We start from the raw sequence: 18,905 nt of genomic DNA on the forward strand, positions 1-18,905 counted from the left end.
AAATTATTAAAAATTACGATTATGCCACTATATACCAATTTTATTGAAAAATTCGGTAAAATATAAGGAACAAATTTTCTCCGTGTATATTTTCCCATAATCTCTACTTAAAAATGAGTATGTGTACCGAATTTTAGCTCACTAGGTCACGATATATATATAAGTTAAGAATGGGAGACAGGGTCATTTTTTGAAATTTTTTAGAAAAAAATCATTTTTTTCCCTTCCCAGTTCGTAGGTGTGACCTCCAATCAAGTTCGCTATATTTTTCCCATAATCTACACGTAAAAATGAGTATGTGTACCGAATTTTAGCTCACTAGGTCACGATATATAGATAAGTTAAGTATGGAGACAGGGTCATTTTTTGAAATTTTTTTGAAAAAAATTTATTTCTTTCCTTTCTAGTTTGCAAATATAACAGCTAATCAGGTTCCATATATTTTTCCTATAATCTACATGTAGAAAAGAGTATGTGTACCGAATTGTAGCTCACTAGATCACGATTTGTAAAAGTTAAGGGAGGACTGGGACATTTTTTGCAATTTTTTAAAAAGAATTTGATTTTTTTCCTTTCTAGTTCTCAAATATGGCATCCAATAAGGTTGGCTATCATTTTCCTGTAATCTACAAGTAAAACCACAAATGTGTACCGAAATTTTGCTCACCATGTCCCAAAATGTAGAAATTAAGGGTGGGGGACAGGGTCATTTGTCGTAATTTTTTCTGAAAAAATCGAATTCAAACCCTTTCAATTCTGCCGTACTTGGTAAAAACTTGGTTAAGTCACTTTTTTGTGAAAAATGAGTTTTTTATATCAATGGATTCGTAAAAGAAAACTGCATCTACTTATGTTATTAAAAAATTTTATTTTAATTATTTATTGCAAAAAATAATTATTAAAAATCTGCGAAAATCGAGAAAATAAGGAAATACTTGAGAAAAAGTATAGTAACTCGAGTTACGTAGTGTAAAAATCGTAAAAGGCAATGAGCTCGAGCATAAGATAAGAAACAAAAACTTAGTCAAGTCGACATAATATTTCTGCTATCAAAAACATAGTGAATACTCAGCTTTCGTTTCGAAGCAAAAACCTTAAGTCGAGTTAACTGAGTTCTTATTTCGAAAAGTGGCATGAGCCAGACACTGTGTTTCGAAAGCAGACTCCTTAAGTCATAAGATTCCACCACGTGTGGAGTTAACTGAGTTCTTGCTTCTGATCGGCGGCCTGAACTCGACTACCATTTCGCTGAGCACTCCTTAAGTCAATTTAACTAAGTTTTGCTTTTAAAAATAACACTTAAGTCCATTATTTAATATAATTTGTTTAAATAATTAATTTTTGACTGCAGAATTAAAAAGAACTCTATCAATTTACCTAGGAAGTAAAGTTAAATTAAATAATTTTTTATACTATATTAGGTTTATTAATACAAACAGTTTTTCGTCATTTTCTCGGTTTCACTAAAATATGACTTAACTAAGTTTTTACCAAGTACGGCAGAATTGGGTTCGCTATATTTTTCCTGTAATCTAGACGTGAAAATACGTATCTGTGCCGAATTTCAGCTCACCAGGTTGAGATATGTAGAAGTTAAGGGGGGGAAAGCCTAAATAGTATATTAAGCAACAAGGTACGTAAAGGCAGCCGCATTTATTTACGGTGATTTTTGTGACACGAGTGGAGGTCGAGAGCGCCTACGGCGCTCTCGACCTCCACTCGTGTCACAAAAATCACCGTAAATAAATTGGCAGCCTTTAAGTCCCGTGTTACTTACGATATTTTTTATTCCAAAGGCACAAAAGTGGCGATTTCAGATAGCAGACGACAGGGAGTAAAAGTCATTCACTTGTTTGACCTGTATGAAAATGGCGGCCTTTTTTTCCCATGAGCATAAATAACGCATGGGACTAGTTGTTTTTTTTGCCCATGAGAAAAAAAGGTCGCCATTTTCATTTAAGTGGACAAATGAATGGCTTTTAGTTCCTGTCGGCTGCTATCTAAAACCGCCTATTTTGTGCCTGAGGTATGAAAAAAGATTTTACCCCCCTGGCGCTAATTATTCTTGGCTTAGTGGACTGCAGTTTTGCATTATTTATGTATTTTCATGTGTAGATTTTAGGAATAATATAGAAAAAAGTATTTGGAGTTGATCTTCACACGGAGAGAAGGGCGTAGTAGATTTACTGACATAGCAGTTAATAAATCTACTAAACATAATCGTTAGTTTTGGACTAACGGTACAGACAGTGCCATTAACTGCACTGTTCAGTAAGATAGTAAAATATACTGAGCAAACAGTATATTCTACTAAACTACAGTTAAAAATTGACATTTTTATGTTAAAAAAAAAATTAAAAAAAAAGAAAAAATTGCAGAAAAAATTGCAGAAAAAATGCAATTAAATTTATTGTAGTTGTATTATCTTTTTAACATTATTTGTTATTATATTTATTATTATTTTAACCGAGGGTACGAAACCCTCGGTTTTAGTACGAGTTCTACTTGCACTTGTCCAGTTTGGTATTTAAATACACTCTAACGCATGGTTTAGCGGACTTTTTGGGTTGTTTTACCGAACTAAATTCAGTAAAATTTCAGGAATAAATTTTCTCCGTGTATGAATAGTGAATGATCATAAATTGTGTTTAGATTTTCTTGCAAATGATAAACTTTAAATAAAAAATGTAGAAAACAAAATATTACCAGGTTATGAGAAAAAATACAGATAGCGATAGGTTACTTTAGAGGAACAAGTGAAAAGAGATTCTTTTAGAGGCCACTCTAAAAGAACCACTCTCACCTATACGTGAGAGTGGTAGGTTTTGCACGGAGGTATGAATTTATAAGTAGGTAACTGTTTTTATGTTTTGAAATGTTTAATAAAATTTAGAAATTAAATTATGATTTTTAATTATTTTCTGTTAGTATTTAATCTTACAATTAAATTATAAAACTTAATTAATTTTAAATAAAATAAAGAAAACATTTTTGTGTAAAGAATTCTAAACGAGGGGAAAATAAAAAGATATCCTATATCCCAGGTGCGAATTTAGGTTGTTCGCCAGAGTGTGAAGGTTGGCCCAAGGTTGGCCTAACTTTGGCAAGCGAAGTTTTGGTTGCCAGAGTTTGCCCAACTTTGGCAAGTACTAGTGCCCACAGTTGGCCCGACTTTGCAAGCCAACCATTAAATGCAGAGTTTAACCAACCGTCGGGCCAACTTTGGCGACAAAGGTTGGCACAACTCATCAAAACGTAGTTTAAAAGACTTTCAGTTTCGGTTGGCCGAACTCTGGGCCACGGTTGGCCCGACGGTTGGCAAAACTCAAGAAAAGCAGTATAATTGACTTATAGTTTTTTGGTCGGCCGAACTCTGGGCCACGGTTGGCCCGACTGTTGCAGCTTTAATATACATTTTGCGTTATGCACTCCCATGTGAGTGTAGCGTAGTGGTCAGTGTATAAGTCTTCGGTGCGTTAGGTTAGGGGTTCGATCCCAGCGAGCGTTAGATATTTTCGAAAATGTATGTATGAGATTGTGTTTAATAATAATAGGTAAAGGTTATATCTGATGTTCCCGCTAATAATAACCTGTTAATTGTTTAAATAATTTAGTTTTTTAATAATTTTTTACCTTTGGCTGTTGAAGTTGGCCAAACTTTGAAAATTGTGGTTGGCCCAACTTACGCATCTAAAGTTGTGCAAACTTTCACTGTAAAAACAAAGTCTTCCTTTAAGCCAGAAATTTGTCTTTTTTCAAGGTGTAAACGGAAGTAGACCATGTTGGCTGAATGTCAGTAATGATTAGAAGTTTAAAAAATATACTCCCCAATTGATACAAGTAAGGTGTTAAATGAACTGAAATTCAATTGTAAGCTAGTAAGAAGGCTAAAATTTAGCCAGACCACACTGCAAAAAGAGGTGTCTTGGGTGGAGACGTTTTTGGTATCTTAGACACGAAAAACGTCTCAAACCAAGACACTTTTGCTGTCTAAGACACCAAAAATGTCTCCAATCAAGACACCTCTTTTTGCAGTGCATCTAGCTAATTTTCAGCCTTCTTACAAGCTTACAGTTGAATTTAAGTTTATTTAACACCTTACTTGTATCAATTGGGGAGTCTTCCGTTTACACCTTGAAAAAAGACAAATTTCGAGCGAAAGACTTTGTTTTTACAATATTCTTGAATTTTATTAAAATAAACATATGTCACATTTAATTTCTTATAACAAACAACAATTATTAAAACTATCAGTGGAAATTTCTCTCTTTAAGATAAAGAATTAAATGCTAATGCACATATATATATTAGGTGAAATTAAGATTATAAAATGTTTATAAACTTGTTTATAATCGAATTAAAATATTAACATACTAATAAAACTAAACTTTCTGTCTAAGATTCACCAATTATAAATATAATTTATGGACTTATATATTATTAATAAAACACGAGTCAAAAGTAAACCGGCGACGCGACGCGCTATTCAGACTTTTCACGTTTGCAAATTGCGTCCCTTGTGACGTCACAATCAACTGTTTCAGCCTCGCCAGACTTACAGTCAGCTGTTAGCGTACCTTATTAGAAGTTAATTTCATCTAACTTTTTATTAATACCATTGGATCTGAAATTAAGTCCGGTGTATTACAAATAAATTACAAACTGAGTTTTATTTAAGTAAGAGTACAACTAACTTTAATTTTCAGTTAGTTTTTATGATTAAATAAAGTTGATAGCTTAAGATAAGTCAAAAATTAAAACTAGCCACCATTAAATTTAATACTTTGTTTTTACTGTGTAGTAACGCCTATCCCATTGGTTGCTTTCACTCGTGAGCTATACTCAATTGGCTGAATTCATATTTTCTATCTTTGTATTTTAAACACTTGAAATAGAGAGGTTCATTCACTATACGAACATATACTTACACATTAAAATAAAAGGAGTGTCCGTAAGAGGGCTATATTCCCTTTATCCAAATCTTTTTCATCATCTTCGTCTTTCAAGTACTTAAAAAAAGAAAGTCTCAATCTATTTTGGAAATACGTTCGTGAAAATCGTTATCTTAATTAACGCGATTCCTTCAGATATATTATTGACGTAATAAAGTGATTTAATCCAATTAAATAAATTATAAATTAATAAATTATTATTGATAAGAAATTATTTAGATAAATATAATTGTTAAATAAATTTAATTGAATTAATTTTTAAATGATTAAGTTTTATATATTTAATTTATGTAAATAATATTAATATTTAACTTATTCTAATATAAAATATTTAAAATTGTTAAAATTAAATGTTAGAAAATGTTATGAAAGATTAAATTTAATATAAAAATTTTATACATATTTTAATAACTAATAAAATAATTAATTTTACTAATGTCTTTCATTGCAGATAATAAAACGTATATTTATCTGCTTCATCTAAGAAGTGTGTATTATCTATATAAATTTAAAAAGATTAATTCTAAAAGAAATTATTAAAGAAATACATAAACCAACAGAGAAAAGAAGGTCAGAAGAAACTGACAACATTAATAATAAATAAAAGTGTTTGGTTATTAAAAGAATTTTATTATTATATAACGTTTTGAAATTAATAATAATTATATTATTGATTTAAAATAAAATATACACTACAGTCAGAAATTGTCGGTACGAACGACGGGCGAGCTAAGAAAAATTGCTGCTGCCCAGGCGGAAATTTCCAACCGGCGCGGATCCTAGCCCGTACTGACGCCGGTGTAACTGTACTGGCTCGGAACCGCCTGCCAACCGAATGTGAACGGGCATTCTACCGAATAGTGACTAGGCCAGGAGCGCGCTGGCAACCGGCTCAAAACTGGCATTCTACCGCCCGCTGACCGGCCGGGAGAAGCCGTTCCGTGTATAATTCAACCGGCTGGGACCTGGCACTCTACCGACCGTGGATTTTTCATTTAATAGCCAGCCGAGCGCTGGCATTCTACCAACTGACAACCGGATCGGATCCAAATGATAATTTCAACAAATATCAATAAAAAAAATAATAATTAATTGCAAAAGATAAATACTGATGACAATTCATTGACAGTTCACTTTACACATTTTTTTTATTTTTTTATACACTTAAACGCAATTTTTTATTACATAGACATTTGAAAAATCCTAACGCTTGGGGGTACGAACCTCGCATGGAACTCTCAAATCTTAAATACTCTCAAGTGTCACTAGCTCAAATAAAACTTGCAGAATTACTACGCGTCAATGATACCGCTATATTTTCAATACTTTATTGAATGTATATTTAGGACTATTTCAATATTTCGTTAAAAAAGAAACTTGTTATATTTTTATTATTATATAATACATATTATATTGAATAATTGTTTTTCAATATAATAATATTGAACGTAATAATATTAATAATTTTAATTAACATCTCAATAATAATAAATTTATTATTATTAAGATATTATTAATTAACATTAATATTATTGAGAATTAATAATAAATTATCAATATTAATATTAATTAATAATATATCAATAACAATAAATTTATTATTATTAAGATATTATTAATTAATATTATTATTAATATTAATAATTTATTATTAATTCTCAATAATATTAATGTTAATTAATAATATATAATATTAATTAATAACGAATTTTTTTAATTATTTAATTTTTAAAAAAGTCTCAATAAATAATTACTTAATATATTGATTAGATTCATTTATTATTAATAATTATTTTCTAAAATAATGCAATTACTTGTAATAATTATTTAATTTATAATGTGACAATAAATGACGAGATCCGCAGTCGGATCCTCCCCAGTACCGAGCCAGTACAGACTCAACATATCCGTCATTCTTTCGACGCCGCAGAAGAATAAGATCCGCCGGCGGAAGAAATCCAGTACCGAGACAGTACTGACAATAGTGGGAAGACGGTTCCGACAGTCGGAGCATAATCTGTACCGCGCCGGTTGCTTTTTCAGATCCGAATCAGTACAGACCGTCGGTACTTGCGGTCTGTACGGGCGCGGATCCCAGCCGGTTGTAAACTCCGACGTTCGTCCGACTTTTCCGCCTGGGTGAAATTAAATTAACATAGTTTATTGTTACAAAATGATAGAAACTTGGTTCTTAGATTGTTTGAAAGCCTATTAAATTCCTTCGACTGATATATAAATAAATATTATTTTATATTTTTCAGAGATTTTATCACCTAAGATATTTAAAAAAAAATTGATTAATTTTTCAATTTTCGTGTAATATGTTTGTGTGGCTGCACAGTCTAGAAAAATGGGGAGCAAAATTAAAAACTCTTATATAATATAACATAATGAGGGGCTAGATCTTAGAACAACACATAAAATTTCAGCAGCGGTATTTGTTGGATTTTTCTCAAAAACTGTTAAAAATATAAAAAAAATCATGAGAAGAAAAAAGATGCGCAAGGAAATTTCCTATATAATTTGGAAAACTTTGTGAAAATGATTTTAATTTTATCTCATGGGAACGCGGCTTTAGATCGTGGTTTTTCAATAAACAAATAATTAGATTATTTTATCTTTGTTTTTTTTAGATTTTATGTGTGTAATATTTTGTTTACAACAAAAGAAGGTTTATAATGATGATAAATAAAGTGTTTAAGTTCACTATCATAAAATTACGTTAATATTTACCAGCTCACATAATTTTTTTTTGTTAAAGATTTGTTATCAAAAAGGGAAGGAAAGAGTCAAGGGAAAGTCAGGAAATTTTTTTCTTAGTACTTGCAGGACACCCTGAATTAATTATAAAATAAATGTATATGTATTTTATAAGTAAATAGAATTTATTTTTGAATAAATACCAAGAACCGTTTCGAAATTTTAGATCGTTTTAGTTCCTGATTTTCAGTTTAATTCCACTGATTCAAATCGCGAGAATAAAGTCACTGATTCTTAGTCAAATTTCACTAATCTTAAGTAGGAATTTTACTGATTCTGATTTAGAGAGTAAATTTCAATAAAATTAGGCCTAATTTTTGATGATTTTGTTCGTATTACTTCATGTAATAAATGTTTTTTATGATAAACAAAATATGATCATTTATTTTATATAAATATGTCTATTTTTTATAAATTATGTTTAATTATTTGATTTTTTAATTATGTTTTGAAAATTAATTTTTTATCGTCAAACTCGAAACACTTGCGCGCGCAATTTGTCGTCTAGTATGTATTATATGAATGTAGTAAAAACGGAAATAAGAATCATGACTTGGGAGATTTTCAATCATCACTTTTTTCATATTGCCATGTGAGATGTCAAAATGGGATCGATAATGGATCTATGATCAGAATTCGTGACCTGTTTCTTGGGTTGTAGCATAAAGTCGCCTCTCGATTCTCATCGGGTCGATCGGGAAGAAATAATAAAGAAAAAGAAACAAAGGAGAAAAAAAATGATGAAAGCAATAAGGAGAGCTTGTCGGAAAATAATTAATATGCCGCGGACACATAACGAACGGCTTCACGGAGCAGTCTGTTTGTTTTCGGACGGGCCTTCCTCGGCTTCTCTCTCGGCATGTCGGTTGTATCTCTCTTTTGCCCGGGCCTCTTCGACCTCCCGCTGCTTCCCCTTTTTTTATTTTAAAACTTTAAACACAGGCCCACACTGAAAGATTCGCCCGGCTATCTTTGCTGTATACAATATCTACAAACGCTCATACACACACGACACGAGACTCTCTTTCTTTAGTTATTCATCTTTCTCTATACTCTATTGCTTCGCATCTCTTCCTCTTTTACTCTATCTTTTTACTCGTTTGGTATTCTTTTTCTTCTTCTTTCTCTTATCGTGAGAGACTATACACGGCCGGAACAGACTTGTTCGATTCTCTCTCGAAAAGAAGGTAGCAGAATTCTTATTTTTTAAGATTTAAAAGATTGAAAGCATCATTCTTTCTTAGGAGACGGATACTTTTGACCAAAGAGGCGACTTGAATGAAGATATGTGAAATGTCATGAACGTTAAATAGCGCATTTCATTTAGAAAGAGAATAAATACAAGAATTTTCGAATTTTTTTTATTTTTTCGAAGAACAGAGTTTATCCGAATCATGGCAGCGAAAAAATATATTCTCAAATTTCTACATGCATTCTCATTTTCGATGAATATTCAATAACTAAGGAATTTTGAAATTATGGAAAAATATTTGATTATTTGGGGGGAAAAGATACCTTTCGAAAGGAGCGGATCAGATTTCAGAGGAAGAATTTATTTGATTAAATCGAAACTTCTCGTGTCAAATGGATTAGTTAATTATCGCAGATTAACTTGTAAATTTCTATAAATTATTTTTATTAATTATAATATTAACGAAGTGCTTGCCCCCCCCAAAAGCCTTGTCTGGATCCGCTACTGGCAAGATTTGAAAGTTCAAATGAACGAAATAGTTTTTACGATTTATTTTCATAAATTACTAATTGCAATAAAAATTAAAAACTTAAAATTTACATTTAGAAACTTTATAATTAATTTTTTTAATAGTGACACAAAACTATTGCAATAAAAATTTAATTTCAAAAAGAAATAAATAAATTTCGTTCGGATCACAAGGTATTCTAGATTTATTTCTGATAATTAAAATTTTCTTCGATTTAAAATATTGAAATTTTATGATCAATATTTTATCCTACAACAAAATCCATTTAATTAATTTATTTTTTAAAGATTTATTTCTACCATTTGAAATTTTTTTCAACTCAAAATATAGAAATTTTATATTTGTTTTTCGGTGAAAAAAATTCATCAAGCCATAATTTTGAACATAAATGTAAATTTTTTTAAATTTCAAGTTGTATGAATAAGCCACAAAGCCATTTCTTAGAATTTTCTGATAATAGAATTTTCTTTTTGCAGAATTTTTAAATAATCGAATCTAAATACATTTCTCTATATGTGGACGTCCACATGAAAAGGGCCCATATTGTCGGTTCCAGTTTTCGAGATAGCAATTTAGTAATTTTGGAGCAAAATCTTAATTTATTTTTTATTTTTTATTATCAATCTACATGTTTTGACAAGTCGAATCATGCGGTTTTCATTAATTTATCGATACTTTAACTGTTTAACTCTTGATTTTTCATCTCTAAGGTGTCCTGGACTGTAAACAATTCTTATCTGAATAACTTCCGAGAAGAACCAGAGATATTAATGTTAGAATCTTTTTTTTGTAATTTTTGAAATGAAAATTTGGATATTGCGTCAATTTTTTTATAATAGAGACTGTCAAAAAATTTTTAATAAGTGTAATATCTATTCTTTTTCTTCAAATGACACAATAAAATTGTACCTAATCATTAATCTTGTAAAAAAATGGTTTTTTAATAGAAAAATTCTCCTTTTTAGAAAAGGGCCCATATTGTCGGTTTTTCGTATTTTCAAAATTAAGAGGGGGGGGGGGGGTGGTTTTAAAAATTTAAAACCTGTTGGTTTTTTATCTTCAAGGTGCTCTGAACTGGAAACAATTCTTATCTGAATAACTTCCAAGTAGAACCAGAGATACAACAATTAGTTGATATCGCAATCTTTAATTCCGTTTTTCTCGAAATGAGGTTTGTAGCGTTCTAAACTTTGAAATTTCGTAACTCAGCGAATTTTTAACCAAAAAAGTTCTAAGACCACTCAAAATTTTCCAAATTTTGCCAGGAATACGCCCATATAGATAACTCCAATAGTGCCAAAATGGGCCCTTTTCATGTGGACGTCCACATATATGTGTATAAACATACATTTCTATAGAGTAACAAAATCTTTATAAAATGGAATTTTTATATTTAAATGAAGTTTTAACAGAAGAAGTTTTACCCAAAAGAATTAAGCTCATTAAAGTTCACATAAACGTTTACGGTCAACGATTAAAAAAAGTCTTAATTTGTTCACAAGATAAACAGTTAAAATGAAATTTATTTACTTATATTACGCGGTATAAAAAAAATTCTTCCCTGACACAAAATAAAATTCTGATTAACTCCAAAAATTATTGGATACTTAAAAAGATATTCTATTACATTTATTTACGAATTTCTCTAATTGTAAAATTATTCGAAAACATCAATAATAACTTCTGTTTTAAATAAATATTTAGTTGGTAGGGGAGAGTGGTCCTAGGTTAGCCGCCTAAGCAAATTGGTCGAAAATAGTAACAAAATGAAATTTAATCAAGTCAGCAAGTATATTTTAGAAAATGAAGCATTGTTTTATTGTATTTATAATCAGTGGTGGATGGCTGCGGAGACTGGCATTTTTATAGTAGGGGAGGATGGGGCAAGGATAGTTAGTTGCTGTTATGGTTAGACGGCTTGCTCAGAAATCGCGTAAATCATGGTATATTCGCGTCTTAACACCAAAAGATGATAGTAAAAATTGGAAGGCAATCTGTCACCATTTGCGAAGTTACGAGTTTATTTTTGAAAAAAGTCTGTTTTGCTAAAATGGCAACGTAATGTTTATATATCATATTGTTTTCTATATTAGAGTTTCAAAATATTTATTTACGTAAGTGCACGGTAAAATCCTGTTAATGACATTGCAAATTTTAAAAAAGTGTTTAATTGCTCTTTTTAGGATGATATTCATAATGGTGCGTAATTGTATACGGAAAACGAAGCTTATTGACCAAGAAATTGGTGGTCGTCTGAAGAAAATTGGTTAAACCTCTGATTCTAGTTCAAATGAATTTAATACAATAATTAAAATTCAGAAAATGTTCAATAGGGGAGAGTGGGGCAAAGGCGCTATGCGGGGCAAAGACGTTTTTTAAAATATCTCCTTTATTTTCTGTCTATTCCAATTGGTATTAAAAATTAAGTTGCAATGCAATCAGACCAATTGATTAAAAAAAGAAAAACCTAAAAATATCAAATATTTTAAGAAATATAACAAAAAAATTGTTTTGCAAAAATAAAATGATAATTTTACTGAACAAACTTTTATTTTTTAAAACATAAGTTTAAGTATTTAATTTTTAAAAACGTAACATGTAAATAAATTAAATATTTCTCTACACAACTGGAGTGGTGTTTTAGTTTAATTTTGTATCTAAATATTTGAAATTTAAAGTAAAAAAAAGTTTGTTATGTGGGGCAAAGGCAATATTGAACATAATTTGGTTAAAAACAATTGAATATTCGAATTTTCTATGTATTAATTCACAATATAAGGTTAAAATCACTAAAAGTTTTTATTTTTTATTTAAATAGTTTAATTCTTTTAATAATATGTTGTTAACCTTATGTTTTGTAAATATTATACTAATAAATATCACTTGTTAATTTTTTTAAGGCTTATAAATGCTTTCTTTTAGAAATATAAGCGAAAACGTCGCTGCCCCAGCGTGTGGGGCAAAGACATTTTTTGCATTGTTTTTAAATTTCATTAAATAATGTATTTATAATTATAATATACTAAATAACAACTATTAAAATTTCTTCTTGATTAGTTTTAGAATAAGAAAAAACAAAGACCGCATAAATTAATTGCTTAATTTAAAAAATATACATCGTTAAATGTAAACCTAGCGCCTTTGCCCCACTCTCCCCTACATATTTTTAATACTTGAGATATCAATATTGAATAGTCTAAATCCAATAAAATAAAGAAAACGAAAATTTACTAATTTTCTATAACATTTTTAGCATTCGAATTCTTTTAACTATCCTTGCCCCGGTGCTGGGGTGAGAATTTTTTTTTACTTTTTCATTCGTATCTCGTAGGGATTTTCCATAGGAATTAAGATTTTCAAAAATTTGAAATTCGAACCTTGGGGTCATTCACAAACTACGTCACGCTTTTTCGGACTGATTTTTACCCCCCTCCCCTAGGAGTGTGACGGAGTTTGTGAACGACCCGCTTTTGAATTATTAAAATTTATAATTAAAGTCATTAAAAATTGAAATTTTCTAAAATTTCAAATTGAAACCTCTTGAAGTTCATCTATTCATGAAAATTATAAACGTAACTATTAAAATTCAACTAATTTTTAATTAATATTTAAGTAAAATTGTTCATTAAATAATTTCTAAGTAATAATTTTATATTTTATGATTGATACAATTTTCACACAAAAGTTTTAAAAAAATGTTGTTACACAAAAAATAGTTTTTCTTCTAAATTATTGATCATACAAACATCTGTGATACGAAAATATTAATTTTTCAATAAGAAATAGAAATGAGGAACGTGTCCATGAATTGTTTAGCTGATCATATATATGTCGTAGGCAAATATAAGAATTCGTCATTTAGCTAAATGCCTAGGCAATTAGCTAAACGGCGCCGAATAGACAAATGAGCTTCATTATTACTGTTATTCGTCTATTCGCCTGGAAGGATTAGGCAATTAGCTAACTGGCTAGGCATTTAGCTATTCGACAAACGCAGTTTAGGCAAATAGAAGAAAATGATAAATTGAAAAAATATTTTCATTTATTGAAATATTTGATATTTTATTTATTATTACAAGGTTGTCTCTGATGACAGCGCGAGTTGCATAGTGTTCCTGACTTAAAACACTCTAGAGAGTAAGAGAAGTATTATTATACTAAATAAAATTTCGTTCTTACATGTTCCTCTCTAACATTTAATAAAGCTATTAAATTTATTTTGTTTCAATTATTGTTTACAATTTATCACGATGTGTATTTTTGTATAATATTTATTAAGATATTAAACTTATTTTCTTTCAATCTTCTGTTTACAATTTATAGCTCATATTTAACGGAAAATAATGCAAATAAGACGTTCCAATATTTCAATAAATGAAAATATTTTTTCAATATATCATTTTCTTCTATTTGCCTAAACTGCGTTTGTCGAATAGCTAAATGCCTAGCCAGTTAGCTAATTGCCTAATCCTTCCAGGCGAATAGACGAATAACAGTAATAATGAAGCTCATTTGTCTATTCGGCGCCGTTTAGCTAATTGCCTAGGCATTTAGCTAATTGCCTAGGCAGTTAGCTATAAATGACGAATTCTTCTATTTGCCTACGACATATACAAGCCTGAAAGGCAACATCGGCATAGCACACACGCACAGCATGCCTCTCTCTCTATATACTTTCCAGTTTAATCTTTCTTTTGTGACTCTGCTGTTTTAGCGTTTTTATTTGGCCTGCTAAGACCCAGCCTCCAGGAGAGTAAAGGAGGTCCAATGCCTCAGGCTTATTAGTCGGAAAGAGAGACACTGCGAAATCAACCGCATGAGAGAGAGAGAGAGAGAGAGAGAGAGAGAGAAATGCAAAGAAAAAAAGATGAAAAAAATATAAAGAAAACGAGCAAAAATTTTAAATATAAAAAGGTAGTTAGAACTTCAAGGAATTTCAATCAAGAAATAACTTCTTTTAACATTGTTAATTGTTCATTATGACCAGTCATTATTAGTCTTAATGAAAATGTAAATTATAATGAAGAACAATAAAAATAATGATAATAAAATATAATGATTATTATTTAATTTTAAAAGAATGTGAAAAAAGCTAATTTATTTTGCCTGTAAAAATATTTCCCAAATTTCAGTTTTTGGTTTTTTGTACACACTCGTGTATTTTGAATGAATATGTTGAAAAAAATATTACGGGATGTTAAATTGCAAAAAAGAGAGATAAAATAAATTAAGAGCTATATCTTTTAATTGTTTGCTTCCTATTCGTGTTGAGTGACAAAAGGGGAAGATACAACTTTATGATAAATCGCATTGTGTGGCGCGGGTCTCGAAATTGATAGCAGATTTTCGTCACGCGATCCTTTCTTACGTAAGACAAGCTAAAAGACAATTTAGTGATATAAAAATTTAGAGAAAAGAGAGATAAAAATAAAATGTCGTGTATAATCTTATATGTGTAAAGTAGCAACTAATTTTTGTCATCAACTAATGTCCATTCACAATAAGGATTTATCTACAAATCTGTTTCGCTAAATTATCTCGTAAATCTTTTTTTTCTTTCTTTACGAACTTCTCCTGAAATAATTTCTTTCTTATGGGACAAAATTAACACATTTAAAACACACGAGATGAAGAACTGATTTAAAGATTTGTTTGCATTAAAATAATAATAATAATTTTAGTTTAATACAGATTTAATAAAAATAATTAATAAATTAATGAGGAACATTAGATTAAATGAAATTCAAATTAAACAAAATGTTTAATTTATTCATAAAAAATGAAAAGCATAATAAAAAATGTCTATGACAATGGGATTTTTTTAAAAACTATATTGAGATGATTTTATTGAGACACAGGGAGATAAATTAAAAAATTCTTCTCATCTCTAAAAAACTGGAGGTGAAAAAGTCGGGCGGAATTAATGAAAAGGGAAAAGAAAATGTTACCTTGGTAAACGAGATATCGCTGCTCAAGAAGCGGAGGCATAAATAATTTTTGAATTTAATAAACGTCTCCTATAAAAGTTGTCTTCGCCGCAAATAAATATCTGTCCGCTCTTTGGACACACAAGCGAGCCTGAATATGTATATATGATGGACGTCATTCTTATCTTTTACGACTTTCCAGCGGCTACTAATTAGAGGAAAAAGATAATCGGGTTTTGTTTTCTATATCCACTGATGAGCCTCTCTTTTCTTTTCCCACAAAAAAATCTATATTAGACATAAAAAGTAATCACAAAATTAGTTAAAAATCATTTAATTCGGTTTAATATCATTCGAATAATACACTAATTATTTAATATATGGTTAAAACAAGGAGAATTTAGATAAAAAGTAAATTATAAAAATTAAATTATGCAATTAAAATAGAAATTATTCCTTTAAATTAAATAAAAGCGAAAATATAAAATATTCTTTAAAAAATCTATTAGTAAATTTTCAAGAAATTGATTTTGCAGTAATCACTCGATCCAATTGAAATTTCTAAGAAATAATATAAGAAACTCAGCGAAGAACATTAAATAGCGAAAATTGGTAGTTGGCGTCCAGTTATTTATCTGAATATTGTAACCTACTTACTTCAAGTCATAAATAAGTTGGTTAAAAAGTAATAAAATCATAATTCAAAATTTAAAAGAACTTATCAAAACAAAGGAAATATTTATTAACTTCTATTAATTTTATCATTCAGAAAATTCAAATACTAAAATTCTAAATGTAAGGGAGCGTTCATAAACTACGTAGCATGCTAAGGGGGAGGGGCGGGTTCGGCAAAAGTCTACGCTAGTCTACGTGGGGGAAGGGGGGGAGATCGACTCTTACTACGTAGTTAATACATATAAGCTAAAATTAATTTTGCGTCTTTTGAAATTGCGCGGGACCGAATTGTCACGTGGTATACCAAGTCGGCGCAAACTCACTACCCGTTGCCATTGTTAAATGTTGCTATATGCCAAGAATAATATATTTTATTCAGAATATTTGACATTGTTTTTAATTTAATTTTTAATGGTTTAATGCGAATATGTGCCTGTCCACGACAAAACACGGCTTAGGTCAAAAAAATCAATTTTGAGTTTTTTATGGTAATCGACAGATTTTATGTTGCTTTTTCAAATGCAAAAGTCAAAAGTTAAAAATATCAATTACTTTCGACAATATATCGTTTTAAAGATGGGTATGTCAAGCGTATAGTTAACTTCAATCGTAGTAGAGGAGAACGGGGCGAGGCAGCTAATTGCTTCTTATTTCTGCATAATTTTTTCAAATCGTGCGGTATTGATAATTTAGACTGCTTATGGTAGTTTACTTTAGTTGCTGACAGATGGGCATTATTGCTGCAGCAGTTTAGCAATGACAGTATCATTTATGAAAACAGACTTTTTGGATGTAACTTTTCTAAGAGTTATTTTGGTGATTTTAGTTAATAGAGTTACACGAATAAAATACTTGTAAAGTGATTTTTAATGCAGAATTTAGTGCTGAAGACGATGGTGTTAATGAAATTACGATATTTTTAATATTACGGGTTTTGTGGATGTTTTCTTAAAAAAGTACTCGCGGGGTTAGGCAGCCAACACTAAATTTTTCGTCTTTTTGTGGTGATTTTATTGGTTCTTCTAAATGTTTTCTCTTTTTTCCTACTCCAATACATTTTAAACTTAACATTGAATTTTATAAACCATTTTTTAAGAATAACAAATTTATATTTCCTTAAAATGTTCAATTGAATTTAATTAATGTTATTATTATAATATTATTGAAATGTAAATTTTTGAAGTGTACTAACAAAATAAAAGTAAGTTAAAAACAACTACCTTGTTATGTTTCACTAATTTTAACTTTAAGTTATGTTTTTTAACTATTAAAATAGTTGGCCGCCTCATCCCACGTTTTTCAAATATGCCAAAATGTGGTCCTTTGGGAAAAGGGTTGTAGAAATTTTTAAGTGCAACCTACGTCAAAATGTTCTATGGCGATTTTTTAGCCAAAAAGACAAGCTTTTTAACGTGTCATTAGAATTGAAAAAACCTATTCAAATAATTGCCTCGCAAACCAAAATGTGCCGTCTTGGATGCCTCGCCCCCAGAGATGTTAACTATTTCAAATAAATCTATTTCAAATGCAAAATAGAAAATGCAAAATGCCTATTTTCATTTTACATTTTAAATGCATTTGCCAAAAACCATTTTGCATTTTGATTTGAAATGGTTTTTTTCATTATTTTGTATTTGAAAATGCAAAATATAAGAAATTTTTTTTTATATTGTAGCAATTTTTTCTTTTAAGGAGATTCTTCGGCTAATTCATTTTCTTTTAAATTTTACCAAACTTTATGGGATAATATTCATTTTTACATACTAAAAACGGAAATTTTTAGGATCAAAGTTTCAATATTTACATAGGATTTCACATCAAGCATTCGAAAATGAGATATTTTATTTAATTGATGACAAAGTTTTCTTACAATTTTTTCAAAAAAGTAGTTTATTGTATAAAGTCAAATTAATAGAATAATATATAAAACAGATTCATAAGGGATACAATATTATTTTATGGAAAAGTCAAAAAGTTACGTAAAAATAAAGTTCATTTAAAAAAAGCATTTTATTTTGTAAAACCATTTTGAAAATGCGTATTTTCTATTTTGCATTTGAAATAACTTTTTGAAAACTATTTTATATTTTATATTTGAAATACTTTTTGTGATACCATTTAGTATTTAGCATTTGAAATAGGTTTTGAGACCCATTTTTAACATCTCTGCTCGCCCCGTTCTCCACTACTTCAATCGCTTGCCCGGTGAAATTCACGTTTGGGAGCTAAGCCGCGTTTTCTCGTGGACAGTCACATGTTAAATATGCAGTTTGAAAAAAACTACGTAACACACGGGGGAGGGGGGGGGGGTTCAGCAAAAGTCTACGTTAGTTTACGCAGGGGGAGGGGGGGGGGGTAAAAAATGACAAAAATAGGTCTACGTAGTTTATGAACGCTCCCTAATTGCGAATAAATTAACACGAATATTTACACGTGCGAAATTTGGAGAAATTAATATGAAAGATATGAAATAAAATAAATCCGTGTGGATTATAACTGCAAGTGTGAATATAAATAATAATAGGCTAAGTCATTAATGACTTGATGAATGCAATTTCGAAAGCGATAATATAAGAAGATAAAAAATTTAATTGACAGGTTGTTGACTTTAGTAACCATCTCTCAATTGCGGAACACTTTCTTCCTCGGACATTATAAAAAAAGCTTTTGCATGAATAAAGATGAATTGCAGTCAATTAGTCAAATGCGTCTCGCTTTTGTTTATAATTATGTATGCGAGTGTAACAAACTAATCTTGTATTTTTACCTTCAAGCTTCATTAAGAAGCTCGCCTTTTACAGTTTTACTATAAAAAATAAACTCCATTGAACTTCATCTTATCTGATTCCGCGCAACTAACAATGCTGAAA

The 18,905-nt window shown here is 29.8% G+C and overlaps 1 protein-coding gene and 1 long non-coding RNA gene across 2 annotated transcripts in view; one reads left to right on the forward strand and one right to left on the reverse strand.

Annotated features, from left to right (window-relative positions):
* LOC122513092 overlaps positions 1-15,661 on the reverse strand; it is a 35,549-nt gene extending 19,888 nt beyond the window's left edge. Inside the window, exon 1 of the long non-coding RNA XR_006302685.1 lies at positions 15,382-15,661. This is a non-coding gene — a long non-coding RNA (uncharacterized LOC122513092). The remainder of the gene's footprint in view (positions 1-15,381) is intronic.
* LOC122497605 (BMP and activin membrane-bound inhibitor homolog) overlaps positions 1-18,905 on the forward strand; it is a 71,620-nt gene that overhangs the window by 35,217 nt on the left and 17,498 nt on the right. The window lies entirely within an intron of this gene.

Source organism: Leptopilina heterotoma, unplaced genomic scaffold (assembly GCF_015476425.1).
Source record: "Leptopilina heterotoma isolate Lh14 unplaced genomic scaffold, ASM1547642v1 Lhet_134, whole genome shotgun sequence".
NCBI lineage: Eukaryota > Metazoa > Arthropoda > Insecta > Hymenoptera > Figitidae > Leptopilina > Leptopilina heterotoma.